Here is a 23740-nt window from a genome sequence, read left to right as displayed (position 1 = left end):
CCCAGTTATATGTTGAAATTGGAAGCGATAAAACAAAAACAACTTAAAGTATAAAAAGTACACCAAATGCATTCGTGGTCCATAGTACGTCTTTGCAGAAAACATTGAACCATGTATATTTAGGAAAAAAATTACTTTTTTTTTTTATCTTGTCTCTACATAATGAGTGTATTTAAGAGCCAATCTGCCAGAAAACAATGCAAAAGGTTCCAAATGCAATGTTGTCATATTGACCTGAAATTTTGCTTACATGATACCTTCATAGCAACTACTTTCTGTGCAAAATATTTTAAAAAAATATTCAATGTTATTATGTTACTCTCTGTATGGAGCTCCATCTATAAATAGCCATTTATGGTCAAAGATGAAAAATAGCCAATTTCAGCAGTTTTAAATTGAAAATTACCAGTGTTTAGCAGCATGTAATTGTTTTATTGGTAATAATTAAATATGTTGTAATACTGTATTTTAACTGCCAAATATCTTACCTATAATACCTGAGGTTAATTTTTTTTTTCTATATTTGCTCAATTCTGGTCCAAATATCCGAAGTTTTATGAAACGGTGAAATTTGCTAATATTTAAAAGTCTATATTTTCTAAAGTGGCAAAAATATTTTAATGCCATAAATTTGTTTTTTCTTAAACCCTAATCATTTATCTACAAAATATAAAAAATCCAATTTCGGCAAATGATCTTAGTACTCAATGTAAATTTATTAGTTTGGAAGGAATTGTGGTTTAGCAGGTGTTATCTATATTAATGACACTTCGGTGTCAGACCACCAATTACTCCCTCCAATTTAGAACGTATGTAAAAAGAGCCTTACTCTGACACAAAGTAGTGCTTTTGATGTCCTTGTTTACTTAAACAAACCAACAAATTTGCAGAAATGAAACTTTTGGTGAAAGAGAAATATATTTAGACCATTTTGAGCCAAAATTTACTTGTCTATGAGTTTGCATTAAAAATTGAGGATTAATGAGCTCCATAGTATATTAATTTAAGATTTCCAGAAAACCAGGGGTTATTTTTGGAGTATCTCTTTTTTGAAGGTCAGTTTTTTTCTTAATAGAAGGCTTTAAAGGTATGTTGAAAATTGGCATGCAGAAAGCTGATACATGTACAATTCAGGATATACCTGGTTTCTATGAAGTTAAACTTAAGGTAAAATATTTAGAAAGCTGTGAAAATTGCAAAATTTGGTTGAACAGATAGGGATATTTAATTGGTGGTCTGACACCTTTAAGCGAAATGCGGTGAAACCCCAAAATCAGAAAACGATTGATTTTTTTGTCTTAACTGATCAATTGAAATGATAGTAGCCACATTTCAATCTTTTTTGAGGCAAAAAGTCAGATATTGCAAATTTAGAGCCTTAAATCTGAATTTGTGCTATTTTTAGCTTTTCCCACCCTGACATTATGCTTTCATATACAAAAATGTCCTAAATTTTTAAAAATGTAACAGTAAGTTGTTTCTGTGGTGTTAAATATTAAAACATAGGTTGTTTACTACCCCCAAAATATTGTCGTCATGAAGATTTAATGAAATTATTTAATTTTACCCCTTATATCATTGCGTCATACTATGTATTTGGCAGATAACGTCGCCTGATGTAAACACTGCATAAACTCACAAAAATCCCATTTATAATCTCAAATGAAAGTTTTATACCTTAAATTTTTTTGACTGATAGTAAATAAAAACAGTTAAATGACCATGACCACACTTTTGATCAGTTAATAGTCCCATTACTGACACCAGGTGAAAAAAAGGGGGGTCAATATTCCTCGACTCTTCAATACCTAGGATTTTTTACTAGACTCATTGTAAAAATTGTGGAAAATCTTTAAAGTAGTAGAACAAACAAGGAAAAATCGACAAAAACTTATCTTGATATTGAAAGTTTATGTTCCTGTAGTCCAAAATGAAATTTTCAAGTATTTTCTATCAAAGTCATACATTACAGTCAGTTTAAATTGAGCTGTGAAATTTGTAATATAAGTCGCATTATGCTCAGATAGGCTGTTTTTAACTAGAAATTGACTAAGGATTAAGAATAAAGCAAAGCAAACGATTTCTGATCAACTTTTTTTTTTGTCTCTTTAGGTGTCAGACCACCAATTACTCCCTCCAATTTAGAACATATGTAAAAGTAGCCCTACTCTGACACAAAATAGTGCTTTTGATGTCCTTGTTCACTTAAACAAACCAACAAATTTGCAGAAATGAAACTTTTGGTGAAAGAGAAATATATTTAGACCATTTTGAGCCAAAATTTACTTGTCTATGAGTTTGCATTAAAAATTGAGGATTAATGAGCTCCATAGTATATTAATTTAAGATGTCCAGAAAACCATGGGGTTATTTTTGGAGTATCTCTTTTTTGAAGGTCAGTTTTTTTCTTAATAGAAGGCTTTAAAGGTATGTTGAAAATTGCCATGCAGAAAGCTGGTTTCTATGAAGTTAAACTTCAGGTAAAATATTTAGAAAGCTGTGAAAATTGCAAAATTTGGTTGAACAGATAGGGCTCGCGGGTTTAAATTTTCGCGCCCGTTGCGTCGATTGGTGCGCAGTCATTACCGTGATCGGTCGAACGTCGCAAAATATTTACTTTCTTCTCGAATAAAAACAATATAAAAACACTATCAATTTTTGTTCTAAATTAGTGCTTTCTCGATTCATAATTCACAAAAATTAAATTAAGGACGGTATTTAAAACTACAAAGTCGACCTTTTTACGGTTTGTTGACATCGAGATTGGCCATTTTGGAATCTCGGAAGAAACTTGCTTTCAATATTTTGACAAGTAACCAGCTTTTATATTTATACTAGAATGACTATCAATTTTTGTTATAATTGTATTCATTTCGGTATATTTTTAAGCTGTCTTACTAATTTTCAACACGTAGATCCACCCAAAGAAAGAGATATCGTGGTGAGTATCTAAAAAGTACGTATCCACTCCTGTGAAAAACTAGCCCTTGGATTCGTTGGTTTTTCTCTAAATTCTTCTTTTTTGAAAATTTTCCTTGTTTTTCTAAATATTTGGAAGATTTAATTAATTCCTGTAGTGAAGAGTTGGCTATTTTTAATATGAGAGATGAACACTTTAACATTTTACAACTGATTATAGATCCATTTGCCTACTTGACAATGTTAAGAAATGAAAAAGCTTTTAAAGTGATACAGAAACTTATAGATCCAAAATGTAGACGAATATGTTACAATCTCCATTGTGAAAGGTATAGATTGTTGCAATTAGATGATATAAAGAAAAAGAAGAAAAAGTAGATAATAACTTTATATAAACCCTTAAGTGATTAATGGTTGTCTACTCTTAAACAGTGATATCTTTAGATAGATATTCAAGATTTTTAAGTATTTAAAGTGTTGATGCAGTCTAAATTGACATTAAGCCCAATTTTATCGTCAAGAATGTAAATAATGTACAGTGATATTGGTGGAAGATATTTTTATTCATATTGTTAAATACACTACTCGAAAGAGGTGTGCCTACATTTGCAGAAGCTTTATAACAGATTAATTACAGTTCAGAATTAGTCACTGAAATATTGCAAATCCGTGAATGATGAAAATTTTTATAAAATCACGACAATCGTAAAATATTGTATCGTCTGCTGAACAATGTCTCAAAGGAACAAACAAGGAAAATTTTCAAAAAAGAAGAATTTAGAGAAAAACCAATGAATCCAAGGGCTAGTTTTTCACAGGAGTGGATACACCTTATCGCTATATGTCCGCAATTACTGGACATCACACAAGTTCCCGTAAAATTTTGACGTCATAATAGAATATATCTGACACCACAATGGAAAAGTGATTGTTGTATGACGTCAAAAGTTCGAGCGGGACAGGTGTCAAAACTTAGAACCTGACCACCACGATATACCATCATTTGACTCAGTCCATTGTCAAAACTTAAAACCTGACCACTCGTATGCCCAACTGAAAACCATTGAAACATCTGATTTGTGTAATGTTGCTTTTGAGTCTGTACATGTACCTGATATAAAAAAAAAGCCTTACTCTGACACAAAGTAGTGCTTTTGATGTCCTTGTTTACTTAAACAAACCAACAAATTTGCAGAAATGAAACTTTTGGTGAAAGAGAAATATATTTAGACCATTTTGAGCCAAAATTTACTTGTCTATGAGTTTGCATTAAAAATTGAGGATTAATGAGCTCCATAGTATATTAATTTAAGATTTCCAGAAAACCAGGGGTTATTTTTGGAGTATCTCTTTTTTGAAGGTCAGTTTTTTTCTTAATAGAAGGCTTTAAAGGTATGTTGAAAATTGGCATGCAGAAAGCTGATACATGTACAATTCAGGATATACCTGGTTTCTATGAAGTTAAACTTAAGGTAAAATATTTAGAAAGCTGTGAAAATTGCAAAATTTGGTTGAACAGATAGGGATATTTAATTGGTGGTCTGACACCTTTAAGCGAAATGCGGTGAAACCCCAAAATCAGAAAACGATTGATTTTTTTGTCTTAACTGATCAATTGAAATGATAGTAGCCACATTTCAATCTTTTTTGAGGCAAAAAGTCAGATATTGCAAATTTAGAGCCTTAAATCTGAATTTGTGCTATTTTTAGCTTTTCCCACCCTGACATTATGCTTTCATATACAAAAATGTCCTAAATTTTTAAAAATGTAACAGTAAGTTGTTTCTGTGGTGTTAAATATTAAAACATAGGTTGTTTACTACCCCCAAAATATTGTCGTCATGAAGATTTAATGAAATTATTTAATTTTACCCCTTATATCATTGCGTCATACTATGTATTTGGCAGATAACGTCGCCTGATGTAAACACTGCATAAACTCACAAAAATCCCATTTATAATCTCAAATGAAAGTTTTATACCTTAAATTTTTTTGACTGATAGTAAATAAAAACAGTTAAATGACCATGACCACACTTTTGATCAGTTAATAGTCCCATTACTGACACCAGGTGAAAAAAAGGGGGGTCAATATTCCTCGACTCTTCAATACCTAGGATTTTTTACTAGACTCATTGTAAAAATTGTGGAAAATCTTTAAAGTAGTAGAACAAACAAGGAAAAATCGACAAAAACTTATCTTGATATTGAAAGTTTATGTTCCTGTAGTCCAAAATGAAATTTTCAAGTATTTTCTATCAAAGTCATACATTACAGTCAGTTTAAATTGAGCTGTGAAATTTGTAATATAAGTCGCATTATGCTCAGATAGGCTGTTTTTAACTAGAAATTGACTAAGGATTAAGAATAAAGCAAAGCAAACGATTTCTGATCAACTTTTTTTTTTGTCTCTTTAGGTGTCAGACCACCAATTACTCCCTCCAATTTAGAACATATGTAAAAGTAGCCCTACTCTGACACAAAATAGTGCTTTTGATGTCCTTGTTCACTTAAACAAACCAACAAATTTGCAGAAATGAAACTTTTGGTGAAAGAGAAATATATTTAGACCATTTTGAGCCAAAATTTACTTGTCTATGAGTTTGCATTAAAAATTGAGGATTAATGAGCTCCATAGTATATTAATTTAAGATGTCCAGAAAACCATGGGGTTATTTTTGGAGTATCTCTTTTTTGAAGGTCAGTTTTTTTCTTAATAGAAGGCTTTAAAGGTATGTTGAAAATTGCCATGCAGAAAGCTGGTTTCTATGAAGTTAAACTTCAGGTAAAATATTTAGAAAGCTGTGAAAATTGCAAAATTTGGTTGAACAGATAGGGCTCGCGGGTTTAAATTTTCGCGCCCGTTGCGTCGATTGGTGCGCAGTCATTACCGTGATCGGTCGAACGTCGCAAAATATTTACTTTCTTCTCGAATAAAAACAATATAAAAACACTATCAATTTTTGTTCTAAATTAGTGCTTTCTCGATTCATAATTCACAAAAATTAAATTAAGGACGGTATTTAAAACTACAAAGTCGACCTTTTTACGGTTTGTTGACATCGAGATTGGCCATTTTGGAATCTCGGAAGAAACTTGCTTTCAATATTTTGACAAGTAACCAGCTTTTATATTTATACTAGAATGACTATCAATTTTTGTTATAATTGTATTCATTTCGGTATATTTTTAGGCTGTCTTACTAATTTTCAACACGTAGATCCACCCAAAGAAAGAGATATCGTGGTGAGTATCTAAAAAGTACGTATCCACTCCTGTGAAAAACTAGCCCTTGGATTCGTTGGTTTTTCTCTAAATTCTTCTTTTTTGAAAATTTTCCTTGTTTTTCTAAATATTTGGAAGATTTAATTAATTCCTGTAGTGAAGAGTTGGCTATTTTTAATATGAGAGATGAACACTTTAACATTTTACAACTGATTATAGATCCATTTGCCTACTTGACAATGTTAAGAAATGAAAAAGCTTTTAAAGTGATACAGAAACTTATAGATCCAAAATGTAGACGAATATGTTACAATCTCCATTGTGAAAGGTATAGATTGTTGCAATTAGATGATATAAAGAAAAAGAAGAAAAAGTAGATAATAACTTTATATAAACCCTTAAGTGATTAATGGTTGTCTACTCTTAAACAGTGATATCTTTAGATAGATATTCAAGATTTTTAAGTATTTAAAGTGTTGATGCAGTCTAAATTGACATTAAGCCCAATTTTATCGTCAAGAATGTAAATAATGTACAGTGATATTGGTGGAAGATATTTTTATTCATATTGTTAAATACACTACTCGAAAGAGGTGTGCCTACATTTGCAGAAGCTTTATAACAGATTAATTACAGTTCAGAATTAGTCACTGAAATATTGCAAATCCGTGAATGATGAAAATTTTTATAAAATCACGACAATCGTAAAATATTGTATCGTCTGCTGAACAATGTCTCAAAGGAACAAACAAGGAAAATTTTCAAAAAAGAAGAATTTAGAGAAAAACCAATGAATCCAAGGGCTAGTTTTTCACAGGAGTGGATACACCTTATCGCTATATGTCCGCAATTACTGGACATCACACAAGTTCCCGTAAAATTTTGACGTCATAATAGAATATATCTGACACCACAATGGAAAAGTGATTGTTGTATGACGTCAAAAGTTCGAGCGGGACAGGTGTCAAAACTTAGAACCTGACCACCACGATATACCATCATTTGACTCAGTCCATTGTCAAAACTTAAAACCTGACCACTCGTATGCCCAACTGAAAACCATTGAAACATCTGATTTGTGTAATGTTGCTTTTGAGTCTGTACATGTACCTGATATAAAAGATCATGAAGTAGTGCATGGTTGATGATGAATATAATATAAATGTTGATTTTGACTTGTTACCATTACCTACTGATTTACTTCCCTTAAACCACTGTAGATATGTTGTCGAACTAGACTATATTGTTCAACAGTTGAAACAATGTTCCAAATGTGAAGTCCCTTTACAATTACATAATTCGTTGGGAGTTAAACCTTATGGTGTTGCTGGTATTTTGTATATACAATGTACAGAATGTGGAGATATCGCCCGAATAAGATTAGGGAAAGTAACACCATGTACATGTAGAAAAGGAGTTGGTACATTTGATGTCAATACAAAATTAGCTGCAGGTAAACAAATGTTCTTTCAATTATGATAATGATATAGTTTGGTCAATATAAAAAATTGTACTACATGTACATATAAAAATAAGAAGATGTGGTATGATTGCCAATAAGACCACTTTCCAACAGAGACCAAATACATATGAGTTAACAGCTTTAGGTCACCGTCCAACCTTTAACAATGAGCAAAACCCATACCACATAGTCAGCTATAAAATGCCCCAAATGATAATTGTGAAACAATTCAAACAAAAAAACTAACAACAATTTTAAGTACTTAACAATGAATGAAAAAACAAATATGTTACACAGCATTAAACTTCAATCACTAACGTAAATTACAGGCACCTGACTTGGGACAAGCACATACAATGTACAATATGGAGGGGTTAAATTTTTTGCAGGTGCCCAACCTGGGACAGTATTGTAACAGCGCAATACATGGATATGAACAAAATACATGTATAAAAATCAGTTGAAAAGCGTTTAATTATAACTCATCAGATCAATAAAAAGCAGAAAAACAAATAACGAACACACAGACTTGGTGTGGCAGGTTATTTATACATTTATAAATATATGTATGTAATAAACTATGAAAAGTGCAGAAAATACTTAATTCCGAGATTGGCTTAGTGGGCTGATACATGTACCTACAAATGTAAGTGTTAAAGATATTTTATCTAAAGTTCTGACGATTCAAATTGAAAGAGCAGATTTATGTTTTTTGTTTAATTTCAAAATGCTATGATGCATAAAAGTAGAATAATGACGTCATCATATGTACATTTTTGTTACTCCAAAATAGAGGAAATTTAATTTGATAACCAAAATAATATTGATATCATTTCACTTTTTGTGATAATGAATATCTTTAAGCATATGTCAATCTTAATTGCCAACATGAAAAATCCTCTTGATTTGCAAGACTTACTAGCCAACCAGAACTAAAATCAGCTGCCAGTAGTGTGATAATTTAAAACATACCATTTTATCCTGGTCAGACATCATAATTCCCTATTTTGCATTGCCACAGGAGACACAAAATTAATTTTGCTTGCCTTCATTTTCCTACTTGTACATGTACATAGAAAATATGGCCCAACCTATATAATTAAAACTACTGAAAATAATTTTGCTGGTGTTTTAAATTTATTGTTCATTTATTTTTTTGTATGTTTTTATATTATCAGGTATGATTCATGCAGGCATAGCAGAAACGCAGCTGAATAATTTGCTAGCTGCCATGAATGTCCATTGTCCTCATCATAAGTCACTAAAGTCAAGAGAAAATGAAGTTGGAGACATAACAGAGTGTCAGGCAAATGCTTCAGAAAGGAAGTTTTTACTTGACGAAGCTTTCAAGTCCATGACCATTGATGCAGGTTTGAATGAAAATTAAATATAATAATTTTATAAAAAAATAGGCCTGATCCTGTCATTTGCATATACATGTACATTGTACATACAATGGCACACATATTTTACAAATGTCATTTTATATATTGACATGTATATGTTAACGTTAATGCCTAAAATATGTGTAAAAGGTGCTAATCCAATTCTTGCAATTTAAATATTATATGCATAGATATTTAGTAATTGGTTGTTGCATGTACATGGGAGAAACCTACCCTTATATCTAATCAGTGTGGGCTTCTTTTTTATCCAACTCAGAGCAATTTATATCTTCAAAAATTATTAGATATAGTTCAAAGGGAAATAATCCTTAAATATTTTTTGAATGGCTCCCCTATTAACTTTTCTCTTCCATGTGCAGGCAACAACTATTCATTGTTCTATTGTGTTGTAATTTATTTCATTATTATTTCATTGTCATAAGAAAAATCATTGTAATAATGGTATGAAATTTAAAATCTGCTAGGCTCCATAATTAGATTATTAAAGTATTTCTATTTCTATACCTTTTTATATATACCTAAATCTTAGTGTCACTATCACCTTAATTTCATGGTTGAGTTGTGTGTTTAGGTTTATTTCTCTGAAAACATTTCATAATAAATCAATGATAATTCTCAGCTACAGTCCTCATGTATTAAGGACAATTAATCTCTACAACACTTGGGCAACTTTGGTATTTATTTCATGCTTAAATGACTGTAGTTAAGTTTTACCTTTTGGTTCATGTTTTTAGGGCTGGAGATCTGTTTTTAAATACATATTTTCCAGTATTATGAATTTAACCTTTTTTTACAGAAGGTAATGAACAAGCAGGTATTAATGCATCCACAGACACTTGTTGGCAGAAGAAAGGTTCTGGAAGGGCTTACAATAGTTTGTCAGGTACATATAAAATCATAGTGCTCTTATAAAAACAAAAACAAAAAAATGTGCATGCATTAAAGGCAAGTGTACAAATATTCAAATATTTAAAAAAAAAAAAAATCATACTAGTTATAAAATGCTCATCTTCGTATGACTGCAGATGTCAAAAACTGAACAGTTGGGGCAAATATGGACACCAAATTCAAGCTTTGTACAGCTCTGAACTTGGATTGTGATTAAATATTTGACTCAGCATAGGTTTCTGACACAGAATGAATGTGGTCTAAGATATGAAAAAAATTAAATAGGACTTTTCAAGTGGCAATTCCCTTCTTTTAATCTATATTATCAAATATGAATCTACTTGAAATGAAATTTCTATTAATTGTGCAATTCAGCTCTGATTCTGGATTGTGATTAAATATTTGACATAGCATAGGTTCTGACACAGAGTGAAAATAGTCATATAGTCATTTATCTTTTATCATGATTATGGTCCATTTATATAAAAGATATAACTACATGGTTTGATTCAGCAAATCAAAGAACCAAAAGATTTCAATAATGGATGAATTCAAACTGAGAGTATTTTAGGACCTAAATACGGACAAATTTGATAACTGGACACAAAATCCAAAATATGAATACAGGGTAATAATCAGCAAATCATAGAACCCCATAAATTTATATTTGTTGAAATCAATCAAATTCTTATTTTGGACCCTTTGGACCTTAATGTGGACCAATTACAAAACAGGGCCGAAAAATCATAAAATCTAAAAATACACAGATTCGGCATATCAAAAAAACTCAAGAACTAAATATTTGTTGAAATCAAAGTTTATGTTTGGACCCTTTGGACCTTAATGTGGACTTATTTGAAAACTGGCCCCAAAATAAAAAATCTGAATACACATGAGAATCACCATATAAAAAACCCAAATAAATCTATATTTCTTAAAAAATCAAACAAAGTTAAATTGGGACCTTTGGACCTCAATGTGTACCAATTTACACACGGGATCACAATCCAAAATCTAAATACACAGATTCTTTCTATTAAACAACCCCAAGTTTTTAAGACTTAGATTTAAACCCCATGGAAATAGGCCAGGAAATAAGCAATTTATACAAAGTATCAGAAAAGTATTGTTTTTGGCCTTATTCCCTAAAATGTTAGGGCCATAAACCTCAAAATCAATCCCAACCTTTCTTTTTTGGTATGGATCCTTGTGGTACATTTTCAAAGAGATCCATAGACTTATAGTTATACTCCAAGTAATTGTCAGGCAACCAGAACATCCTAGTTTGTTTGCACCTTTTGGCCCCTTATTCCTAAATGGTTTAGGCCATTTCCCCCCAAAATAAATCCCAACATTCCTTTTGAGGTATGGAACCATGTGGTACAATTTCATAAAGATTCATACACTTATACACAAGCTATTGTCCCGAAACAACAAAAATGCTTGTTTTTGGCTCCTTTTTGTATTCCATTCTAAACTTTGCAGCTGTAGATCGTGTATTTTACTATCTCAAAGTAAGTTTACCTTATGTCTAATGCAATACTCAACGAAATATATTGTTTCTGTCTTTTATTCCGACAAAAAGTGGTTTTTACTAAAATTAGGCAAAATGAGGTTGGCGCCTTTATTACAGGATTAAACACATTTTTTCTAGAGGTTATTGATATGTAACGGGGGCGATTAACTCACAATCTGAATAAAAGTGCAAAGGACTTTTATGTAAAGTTTGTGAGTAAGAGCCCGGGTTTACACATCAATAACCTCTAAAAAAATGTGTTTAATCCTTATAATTCGTAAAGGGGCACTAGCTACGAGATGTATAAAAAATATAAAATACGTTTTTTTTTGTTCAATCATTAATGAAAGTGAAATAGTGAAATAATATATCCCTTTTAGCAGCCAGTATGGTTCAATTTTGTCAAAATAAGCTAAGAAACAGTGAGGATGAATTATTCACTTGCAAGTGAATAATTCGACCTCATTGAATCCGTATTCATGTGAACTTCAATTTAACCCCTTGGCTAGAGATGGATACCGCATGCATTGTGCGTGTTCAATTATTTAAAGGAAAAGAATGTCAACATTGAAAGTGAAACAAAGGTAAATCATTTGATTGACTGATTCGATCCACAAAAAATCATTCCTAACAGGTAAAAACGATGATTAACAGATATTTTTAATCTATAATATGAAATTAAACAGACCTAGAAAAATCCAAATGCACGATTCTGCTATCTATTTATATCTTTATTTATGTTTATATCGCTTATTTGGCAATCAGAGATCTTCGGGGGTCAACTCGACAAGTAATTAGATGGCATCTAGACTAAAATAACACAAAACGAAGCTACATATTATCGAGCCCATGCCCGGAATATTGTTTATTTTAGATTTTTTATAATTTGGATAAATGTTTTGCATTGTTATAAATCAAATATGAGAATTTGAGTCAAATCGGTGAACATGAATTTGACAGCTAGTGCCCCTTTAAGCCAAATTTGTTTTTTAATCTCAATTTGCTGAAAGTCACGGGATCCCTGCAAGCATGTGTATCGCGCATGAATAGATTACAAAATTAGTTTCGGAAACATGGTTAATCTAAGTGTAAACCAAGAGAAAAATTCTAATTGACCAATCCAATTCAAGTATTTATAGATATGCAAATCATATAAGAATTATTACACAATCAATTTGAATTACTAGTATAGCAACATGATTACTCCATATTTACACTTACTTGCATTAGCATATACATTTAACTTTTCAGGTGTGGCATCAGTGATAGGAGAAAAAACAGGGAAAATTGTGCATCACACCCTCAGAATATCCAGCTGCCGTATATATGTCGGAATGCACAAAAGAAGGGAAGACCACCTATACCACACAATTGTAAAAAAAACTGGTCAAGGGCAGCAAAGGACATGGAACCAGACATGGTAGTACAGTTGGTGAAGGATGTACATGAGCAAAATATTGAAATTAATGAACTGGCAGGTGATGACGATTCTGTTGGGTTTGACAGGGCAAAGAAACTTCTTCCAAATTCTAAAATGGTAAAAACCAGTGATAGAAATCATATAATCATAAATATCACCAAAAAGCTGTACAGCCTAAAACCAAAGCAAAAGGAGTTGTTGCCAATGGTAATAAATGCAATTACCAAGAATTATTCTTATATGTTGGCACAAAACCAAGGCAGTCCAGAAAAAATTGAAAAAGGAGTCAGAGGGAGAATTGACCATATGTATGGGAAACACCAAACCTGTGATATGAAATGGTGTGGTTATCTAAAAGACAGAGCATCATATAGGCACACAAACTTACCCTTCAGAAAGGACTTGACATCTGATAGCCTCAAAGCTGATCTAGAGAAATTGTTTCTGGGAAAAATTGAAAGCCAATCAAAGAAACTGTCAGATAGCTTTAACCATACGGTCTCAACCAAAGCAGCAAAAAATAAGCATTATTCTGGTTCCTCAAATTTAAATTATTGTGTCAGTGCAGCAGTCTTACCAAAAAATGAGGGATATGGTTATGTGTCAAAGGTAATATTTGCAAATTATACTTATATGGTTTTTTCCAAAAAAAAATATTCTGATCCCAAGTTTGATGAAAAATATATTCTGTTCAAGCAGATGACAAAAAAATTCTGAATCCAGATTTTCAAAAAAATTTTGATTATCAGCGTCAAAAAGTAAAAAAAAATTGCTTTGCACGAAATATTTTTTGACTCAAACAACAGACCATAATCCCCTTGACTCAAACAACAGGCCATAACACACCACCCCCCCCCCCCCCCCCCTTGAAGTTCAATGGTTGCTCCCTAATGTTTCAAAACAAAATAAGGGAAATTTGTTATTTCACTATACAAAAAGTATATTTTAAATGTGAAATGTAATTTTAAGAAATAAAATTTAGAATTGAAATGGGGAATGTGTTAAACAGACAGCAAACCTAACCAAAGCAGAAAACAGCCAAAGTCCATTAATGGGTCTTCAACACAGCAATAAAATCTCGCATCCTTGTTCCTTCTTCATTATTTTTGTAGTTTTATAGGGTATAAAAGTCTAAAGTGCTTCATGAAAAATGTGCTTTGATCAATGCTTTTACATCAAAATAAAACTTGGCAACAAAAAGGAATAGTCAATTCTTAAATAACTGTTAAGACCATCCTCATATTGAATTTATACATGTTGTTATAATTTATTTATTTTTAAGGTTAGTGAAGCAGCTGGATTGTCACCTGGGAATGAGACTATCAAGAGGGCTATACGATTGAATAGAAAGAGGGATAAAAAATCTGAAAGAGCCAAAACAAAGCAGCACAAAAAAAGAAGAATCAATCTTAAAAAAAGAAAGATCAGTAAAAAGTACCGAAGTTGAATTGAGAGAAGGAAGAATTTATGAAAGTGAAATAGGTAAATCTAATTGCATTTTTTTTACTCAAAACTTCTGTCCTGCCTTTTTTCCTAATTTCATCCTAGCCCCCCATAAAAATCAAATGGTAGCTCCCTTAACTATTGCTCTTCTGACTTAAAGTATCAATTTTAAATATTTGATTTTTTTAATTTTACCTAAGTACATCCTTAACTTTTTAAAATGTCTTGGAATTTAAACTTTGACTTCATTTAACTTATTGCAAATTTAACCAAAGTATCATTTTTAAACTTCATTCTCTGTCTTTCGTACTTATAATTGATTAGCGGAGGGCCCCTTTTTTGGTCTTTAAGATTGATGCATGATATGCAATAAGCATTATCAAAGTTATAAAATTGAACATACTTTAAACATTTGATGTTTCATTTACTTTTGTACAAACACATTTTACACCATATATAACAATCAAAATCTGCAATTTTGTTTTTAAAAAACTTGATGTGTTATAGGAATTAACAATGAGAAGTTAAATGAAGAAATCCCTGCTCCAATGAATGCATCTTTATGTATACCGATAGATATTTCTACAGCTCCACTGGTAGTCTTTGATTTAGAAACTACCAGCCTATTTAAGTTGTTAATATATAAATATATAGAAAAATTATTCTCATGTACAAATATTATCTACTAAAAACTCTCTTAATGGCAAATATCCGCTCTGCCTTATAGTTATAGCATAACATTTTACTAAAAAAAAACTTAAATTAAATGGGGTTTTATAGTAAATTATATATGAAAACTTTATATGCTTACCGGTTTATACATTGTATATTGGTTATTGCACATGGAACCAGCTTTTCATTCTTCTTTTTGAAGTAATACTATTATATGATTTCACTCAAATATTAAAGGTAGAGATAAATGTATATCACAGCAGGAAAATTGCCCATACAAATTTCTTAAACTGTCTATATGAAAGTATGGAGATGTGGTATGATTGCCAATGAGACTGTATTCACCTAAAGTTCAAATGAAGTGAAAGTAGGCAATTATAGGCAGACTTCAACAATGAAAATAACCTATATCACACAGGAGGCTTTAACAGACCCTCACATGAAAAACTTAAGAAAAGTGAACATTAGATATTGTAAACGCAATATTAGAATAATAAATCATGAAAAAAATAATAAGTTTTTTTCTTTTCCTTTTCGGTTCATTTTGGTGATAAGATTAACCCATACATTGCTAAAACTATTGAATTAGCAGGTAACATATTTTGTATTTATTGAGAAATATTGAAATAATGAAAAACTAAACTAATTTTTTTTTCCAGATAGAACATCAGATGTAATACAGATTGCTGCAACTTCAAACAATACCGAATTTAGCAGTTACATCTTTCCAAACCAACCTATCTCAATACAGGCCTCCGAAATTACAATAAAATGCTTCGCTGAGCGCAGCTGGATACGACCGCAGAGGTCCAACCCTGAACAGTTGGGGCAAAAATGGACACAATATTCACACTTGATACAGGTCTGAATTTGGATTGTAAATAATTATTTGACACATGGGTCAATATCCCTAATGCACCTCAAATTGAGGAACACAAAATTTGTGTGTAAACAAAAAATCTCTGTGGAGTGATATTGGACATGTTTCTATTTTTAACAAGTGACAGAGCTTAACCATTTGTGTTGATTTGGAAAGTAGAGGACCATAGAATAAATGTGTAAAACCTATGGAGTTATTAAATGTATTCAAAGTATTAAATTTTCAAAGAATTTATTGTGTGAAAAAAGGGATTTTTTACCAGGAAGAGCCGCATCACGAAAGGATTTTCGGGGTATGCTAATTAACGGAAAAATGAATCACACTTCGTACCCCGAAAATTTAACTACATATGTGAAAATGTCTCGGCTTCGAAATGAGCCATCATACATATCCAAGTTTATGATATGGACTGAGCTACAGAAGAAAACGTTACCATTACCGCCTATGGAGAAACAATTGCGCATATTGCCCCAATTTATAAGACTGTATATTTGAAGTTGTCAGACTGATTTATGAATGATTGCATCTTGTACACCAGAGAAAATTGTGAAAATGAAGGTTAGTCGTTTTTTATAAATACCTAGCCATCACAGCTGGTTTTAGATTAACATTATTTATAAAGATCGGCAACAATTTTCGCTTTTGAAATGTATTACTGGCACGGGGCTGAAGTACTTCTTTTTGGCACAATAAAAACTGTGTTTACATCAGACGCTGGCACATGTTATTGACATGAAAAAGGGACTAACTTCTTTTGGAAAGATTTAATATTGTTAAATTGTAAGTCAACATGACACACTAAAGACATTGTTATGTCATTATCATTCCAGTCTACACATGCTACAGGAATAGCTGATAATCAAGGGAAATAACACGCTTCGGACGAATATATAATTTGATAGTGATACGTACGTACATTGTTTTACACCAATAATTTGACCATTAATTAGCAGCTGGTCACTAAAACATGCAATTAAACAGACAAACATATTTTAAGAAAAGCACAAATTGCTATATATTTTAATGCACAGTAACAAAACACAAGATAGTGTCTTTTCTCAGTGAAAAAGGGGAGGGTCAAATCTTCTAAAAACAAAGTGCTTCACCTATTCTGCTATTAAGCTACTACTGATTGCTCCTCATAAAAAAAGGTTAAAATGAAGGTTGTGAAGCCACAAGAGAGAAGAATCTCTTTATTTGTGATAAAACTTTCAAGGATTTGAATTTTCCCTCTCAATTATACAGTTTGTATTTAAATGAAATGATAACACAACCTGAGTAAATTTTTTGTCTTATTTTAGTTTCAGACATATCATTCCAGTTTAACCTGAGATGGCAAATAAGAGGTTTTAAAAAGTTCTGAATTACTGGTAAGCATTTTGTTTTATTAGGCAAGCTCTAAATTGTTTATTTATGGTTTTTATGCAATTGAAATTACAGTCAGGGTAATGAAAATATGCTGATATGAAAACTGTTGCTATGGTCTTGATATTATACAAAAATGCTTAGTTACTGATCTTTTCGACTCAACATTTTGACTTTAAACCTGAGGCAACTGTTCATTATGTAACACAGCAAACTATGCTTAGCATTATTTTTATCAGTCGCTATTTAATGACATCATAATACGTGTGATGTCATAATGTTTACTTAAAAGCTTATGGGCAGTTCTCACTGATAAAGGGTTTATACTGCAATACATTCGAAAAAACCTTTTTATTTAAATAGAATTATGTGAAAGGTCAAGTTTTGAAAATTTGCACTTCATTGCGCTTTAATTATATGATAAATATGACATTCACACCATTTTAGAGTGGTTTTTAAGGTAGAAAATACCAGATTTCCAGTGGCAAAAATTATTTAGTATTTTTTAAAGTTTTTGGATGAAATCTACATTTTTGCATAATTTCTCAGTCAAAATACACTTTTAGACATCAGAAATTTTATTAAATGCTTTAACAGGGTCTTTATATTGTAATTAAAGGTTATCATTAGATATTTTATCTATATTGCGACTTGTGAAGATATACTGGAAGAAATCAATATTATACTTACACATTGAACTCAAAATTAATGAATATAGGGATAAAAGGATCATTGCCTTATAGTGCTGAAACAACTTTATTTTCTTTCAGAAATGGACAAAAACTCACAGTTTTATTCAGAAAGTCATACCGATGAAGATTACACAGGAATATTGGGAAAAATCAGAACTATGGAGTTCAATATGGGTCAATATCCATAATGAGCCTCAAATTGAGGAACATAAATTTGTGTGTAAACAAAAAATCTCTGAGTCTGTGTATTGATATTGGACATGTTTCTATTTTTAACAAGTGACAGAGCTTACTTAACCATTTGTGTTGATTTGGAAAGTAGAGGACCATAGAATAAATGTGTAAAAACTATTGAATCATTAAATGTATTCAAAGTATTAAATTTTCAAAGAATTTATTGTGTGAAAAAAGGGATTTTTTACCAGGAAGAGCCGCATCACGAAAGGATTTTTGGGGTATGCTAATTAACGGAAAAATAAATCAAACTTTGTACCTCGAAAATTTAACTACATATGTGAAAATGTCTCAGCTTTGAAACGAGCCATCATACATATCCAAGTTTACAATATGGACTGAGTTACAGAAGAAAACGTTACCATTACCGCCTATTGGAGAAACAATTGCGCATATTGCCCCACATAATAGGTTTCTGACACTGAATAACTGTAGTCAAAGAACTTAGAATTGGTTATATGATTTGAATTTATATTCAATTTTTTGCTTTTGTGCAATACACTATATGCTGTTGCAAAATTGACCCCCCCCCCAAAAAAAAATCCCCCCCCCCAAAAAAATCCCCCCCCCCCTGTTTTTTGCTTTTGTGAAATACACTATCGGTATGCTGTTGCGTATTGACCCCCCCCCCCCGTTTTTCCAAAAAAAATTCTTTCCCTCAAGATATGGTCATAATCTCATGTCAATATAAATTTCCAATGGAGTTTGCAACCATAATTACCAATTTAAATACATTATAAAAGTCTTAAAATAGAAAAAAATCCCCCCAAATTTTTTGAACCCCTTATGTTTTATCACCCTCAAACTCAATCCCAGCCTTCTCTTTGTGGTATGGTACATTTGTACCTTGCAGTACAATTTCAGAGAGATCCATACACTTGAACACAAGTTATTGTCTGGAAACTAGAAAAATGCTTGTTTTTTGGCCCCTTTTTGGCCCCAAATTCCTAAACGTTTAGGGCAATTACCCCCAAACTTAAACCCAGCTTTCCCTTTGTGATATGGAACCTTGTAGTACAATTTCATAAAAATTCATACACTTTCACACAAGTTATTGTCCTGAAACTAGAAAAATGCTTGTTTTTTGCCCCTTTTTGGCCCTTAATTCCTAAAATTTTGAGGCAATTACCCCCAAAATCCATCCCAGCCTTCCCTTTGTGATATGGTACCTTGCAAGACAATTTCAGAGAGATCCTTGTCTGGAAACTAGAAAAATGCTTTTTTTTGGCCCCTTATTCCTAAACGTTTTGGGAAATTGCCCCCAAAGTCAATTCCAGCTTTCACTTTGTGATATGGAACCTTGTAGTACAATTTTAGAAAGATCCATACACTTACACACAAGTTATTGTCATGAAACTAGAAAAATGCTTGTTTTTTGCCCCTTTTTTTGCCCCTAATTCCTAAAATTTTGAGGCAATTACCCCCCAAAATCAATCCAAGCATTCCCTTTGTGATATGGAACCTTGTGGTACAATGTCAGAGAAATCCATACACTAACACTCAAGTTATTGTCTGGAAGTTACAAAAATGCTTATTTTTGGCCCCTTTTCGGCCCCTAATTCATTAACTGTAGGTACCATAACCCCTAAAATCAATCCCAACCTTCCTTTTGTGGTACTGAACCTTATGGTAAAATTTCATAGAGAGATCCATTCACTTAAACTAAAGTTATTGTGCGAAAACCAATGTGTCTTCGGACGACACCAACGTCAAACCAATATACGGCCGCAAAAATTTTTTGCGGTCATATGAAAATTACTGTTTCTGCAAATCAGATGTTTTATAATTTACAACCTGTTTCGTACAAATTACCACATGAAGCTCTCACTGATTTTATAACATTTCTTTCCAAATATCCATCCAAGCCAGTTCTTGTAGGACACAACATCAAACACTTTGATTGCCATGTTTTGTACCATTCTTTAAAGGCAAATCTGATGTGGAATGAGTTTCCATCTCACATATGTGGATTCATAGACACCATGGAGTTATTTAAGAAAATAATGCCAGGATTACCATCATATTCTCAAACTTCATTGGTGTCAGAACTTCTTGGTGAAAACTATTGTGCACACAATGCAGTTGATGATACTAGAGCATTGTTTAAATTATTAACTACAAAAGCCTTAAACAATCTCGCAGCTTGATACGACCGCAATTTGGCGTTTATTATAAAGTGTTCTCGTTAGAGATTTATAAGCTAATAAAATGCTCCGCTGGGGCGCAGCTTGATACGACCGCAGAGGTCGAACCCTGAACAGTTGGGGCAAGTATGGACACAACATTCAAGCTTGATACAGCACTGAATTTAGATTGTAATTAAATATTTGACACAGCATAGGTTTCTGACACAGAATGAATGTGGTCTAAGAACTTAAAAATTTTTAATTTACCTATTCAAACCATATCATTATTATTTGCTTTTATATATAAATCAGAAATAACCAATTCAAAATGGAAAATTTTAAAGAAAAAAACAAAAAAAAATCCCTCCCCAAATTTTTTGAACCCCCTTATGATTCATCACCCCCAAACTCAATCCCAGCCTTCCCTTTGTGGTATGGTACCTTGCAGTACAATTTCAGAGAGATCCATACACTTGAACACAAGTTATTGTCTGGAAACTAGAAAATGCTTTTTTTTGGCCCCTTTTTGGCCCCAAATTCCTAAACGTTTAGGGCAATTACCCCCAAACTCAAACCCAGCTTTCCCTTTGTGATATGGAACCTTGCAGTACAATTTCATAAAGATCCATACACTTACACACAAGTTATTGTCCTGAAACTAGAAAAATGCTTGTTCTTTGCCCCTTTATGCCCCTTATTCCTAAAATTTTGAGGCAATTACCCCCAAAATCAATCCCAGCCTTCCCTTTGTGGTATGGTACCTTGCAGTACAATTTCAGAGAGATCCATACACTTGAACACAAGTTATTGTCTGGAAACTAAAAAAATGCTTATTTTTGGCCCCTTATTCCTAAACGTTTTGGGCAATTACCCCCAAACTCAATTAAAGCTTTTCCTTTGTGATATGGAACCTTGTAGTACAATTTCATAAAGATCCATACACTTACACACAAGTTATTGTCATGAAACTAGAAAAATGCTTGTTTTTTGAAGCTTTTTTGCCCCTAATTCCTAAAATTTGTAGGCAATAACCCCCAAAATCAATCCCAGCTTTCCGTTTGTGATATGGAACCTTGTGGTACAATGTCAGAGAGATCCATACACTTACACACAAGTTATTGTCATGAAACTAGAAAAATGCTTGTTTTTTGCCCCTTTTTGGCCCCTTATTCCTAAAATTTGGAGGCAATTACCCCCAAAATAATCCCAGCATTCCCTTTGTGATATGGAACCTTGTGGTACAATGTCAGAGAGATCCATACACTAACACACAAGTTATGTCTGGAAGTTACAAAAATGCTTATTTTTTGGCCCCTTTTTGGCCCCTTAACTGTTGGTACCATAACCCCCCAAATCAATCCCCACCTTCCTTTTGTGGTATTGAACCTTATGGTAAAATTTCATAGAGATCCATTTACTTAAACTAAAGTTAGAGTGCGAAAACCAATGTGTCTTCGGACGACGACGACGACGCCGGACGACGACGACGACGACGACGACGCCGGACGACGACGACGACGACGACGCCAACGTCATACCAATATACGACCGCAAAATTTTTTTGCGGTCGTATAAAACTTGAAGTACACATTGAACTATTATGATGTGAGTCAGATGTGGATACTAAAAAATTTCAAAGATCTTTTAGAGTACATACAATCTAAGACTCTCATCTTTCAACAGTATTAAAATATTTGACTTTTCTACACTTTACACAAGTATTCCCCATTCCAAACTTAAAGACAAATTGAAAGAGTTGGTATTGCTTTGTTTCATAAAAAAGAATGGCCAACATAGATACAAGTATCTTGTCTTAGGGAGGGATAAATCCTACTCTGTAAAAAATCACTCTGATTCAAACAAACAATTCTCTGATACTGACATTATCAAGATGCTTGATTTCTTGATTGACAACATATTTGTTACGTTTGGAGGACGTGTTTTCTACAAACTATCGGCATTCCCATGGGGACCAACTGTACCAAATTGACTGACATCTAGAAATTGACAATGAGGGTCGGTTGAAAACAAAACTTTACTACAAAAAGAGATGATTTCAGTTTCCCAATTGTGAACTTTCCATTTCTATGTAGAAACATTCCCGCAGCGCCTGAATACGGAGTATATATCTCCAAATTGATACGAAATTCCCGGGCTTGTATTTCCTATCATGATTTCCTTGATGGAGGGTTGCTGCTCACAATGAAGCTATTAAACCAAGAGTTCCAAATGGTGAAGTTGAAATCATCCCTTCATAAATTTTACGGACGACATCACGAGTTAGTTGACCATTATGGAATAACCGTTTCACAGATGATAGCGGATATGTTCCTACTGTCGGAACTACAATCCCGTTCCCTTTATTAGACTATTTACCGGGTTTGTAGTAACATGAGCAACACAACGGGTGCCACATGTGAAGCAGGATCTGCCTTCCCTTCCGGAGCACCCTGTGGCGGATCCAGGGGGAGGGTTCCGGGTGTTGGAACCCCCTTTTTTGGACGATCAATGCATTTGAATGGGGACATATAGTTGGACCCCCCCCCCCCCTTATCCTAGGTTGGGACCCCCTTTCAGAAATGGCTGGATCCGCCCTTGAGCACCTGAGATCATCCCCAGTTTTTGGTCGGGTTCGTGTTGCTTAGTCTTCAGTTTTCTATGTTGTGTTTTGTGTACTACTGTTTGTTTGTCTTTTTTTTTTTTTTAGCCATGGCGTTGTCAGTTTATTTTCGATTTATGAGTTTGAATGTCCCTCTGGTATCTTTCGCCCCTCTTTTAAGCAAAGATTGAACTACTAAAGGTACACAAAATCGGAGCATTGGTCGGATAACAATTATTTACATGTATAAACCCTTACTCTTATGAGGGTGTAGTTATATTTAGTATCTTTTCTGAAACAGATTAAACCGGCAAGCAAAGGTAATAATCAAAATATTTTAATTTAAACACGCAAGAACCAGAAATCATTTAGTTGCCCTGTTACAATAGTTTTTGTGCATCAATCAGGACATCCTGTCCTTAGCCTGAATTGCATCATGTTAAAGTTTATGGTTACAGATTAGTGAGATTACCATTTAAATGAGAAATGCACACACATTGTGGGTGTTTTGATACTCCTGCGTGAGCTGTGAATGTTTCTTTAATAATATTGACCTGGCAAGTTGAAGAAATTGAATTCAAATTATTTAAATTTTGATTTACTTTGATAATGTGGAAAAAAATCCATTATCATTTTCGAGGGAAATAAATAATTGCAGAACCAAATGTCGGTTTACTGGCGACGTTTATCAGACAGAGAGTTCATTGAAATAAAAGTACAGAATTTGCACAACAACCTGCGAATCCGGCAGCATTTAATATTTTGCGACAAAACACCTCTGATCGTAGGTTTAATGGTTCATCGGTTCATTAGACCACACTGCCATTACAATCTCCGTTTTAATTGGTTACTATGTTTTGGCGGTTTTTTTTTCTATTGTTCTAATTTTTCAA

General features: G+C 32.7%; 2 long non-coding RNA genes across 6 annotated transcripts in view; one reads left to right on the top strand and one right to left on the bottom strand.

Moving 5' to 3' along the window:
• The window catches only part of LOC127735053 (uncharacterized), a 92626-nt gene extending 73985 nt beyond the window's left edge, over positions 1-18641 (top strand). Inside the window, exons 1-8 of one of the 5 annotated variants that reach the window (XR_007997984.1) lie at positions 2762-2941; positions 8785-8976; positions 9809-9895; positions 12668-13445; positions 14119-14318; positions 15611-16389; positions 17133-17201; positions 17967-18641. This is a non-coding gene — a long non-coding RNA (uncharacterized LOC127735053). Of the gene's footprint in view, positions 1-2761; positions 2942-8784; positions 8977-9808; positions 9896-12667; positions 13446-14118; positions 14319-15610; positions 16390-17132; positions 17202-17966 lie in introns of those variants that run through there. The other 4 variants (XR_007997987.1, XR_007997986.1, XR_007997985.1 and 1 more) reach the window with 4 other exon arrangements.
• The window catches only part of LOC127735054 (uncharacterized), a 139439-nt gene extending 117620 nt beyond the window's left edge, over positions 1-21819 (bottom strand). The window contains exon 1 of the long non-coding RNA XR_007997989.1: positions 21481-21819. This is a non-coding gene — a long non-coding RNA (uncharacterized LOC127735054). The remainder of the gene's footprint in view (positions 1-21480) is intronic.
• Between the last annotated feature and the right edge of the window lie 1921 nt (positions 21820-23740).

The sequence above is a fragment of the Mytilus californianus genome, unplaced genomic scaffold, assembly GCF_021869535.1.
Source record: "Mytilus californianus isolate M0D057914Y unplaced genomic scaffold, xbMytCali1.0.p SCAF_3, whole genome shotgun sequence".
In the NCBI taxonomy this organism is placed as follows: Eukaryota; Metazoa; Mollusca; class Bivalvia; order Mytilida; family Mytilidae; genus Mytilus; species Mytilus californianus.
The sequence above is the reverse complement of the archived record's forward strand: the minus strand, read 5'-3'. Positions and strand labels throughout refer to the sequence as shown.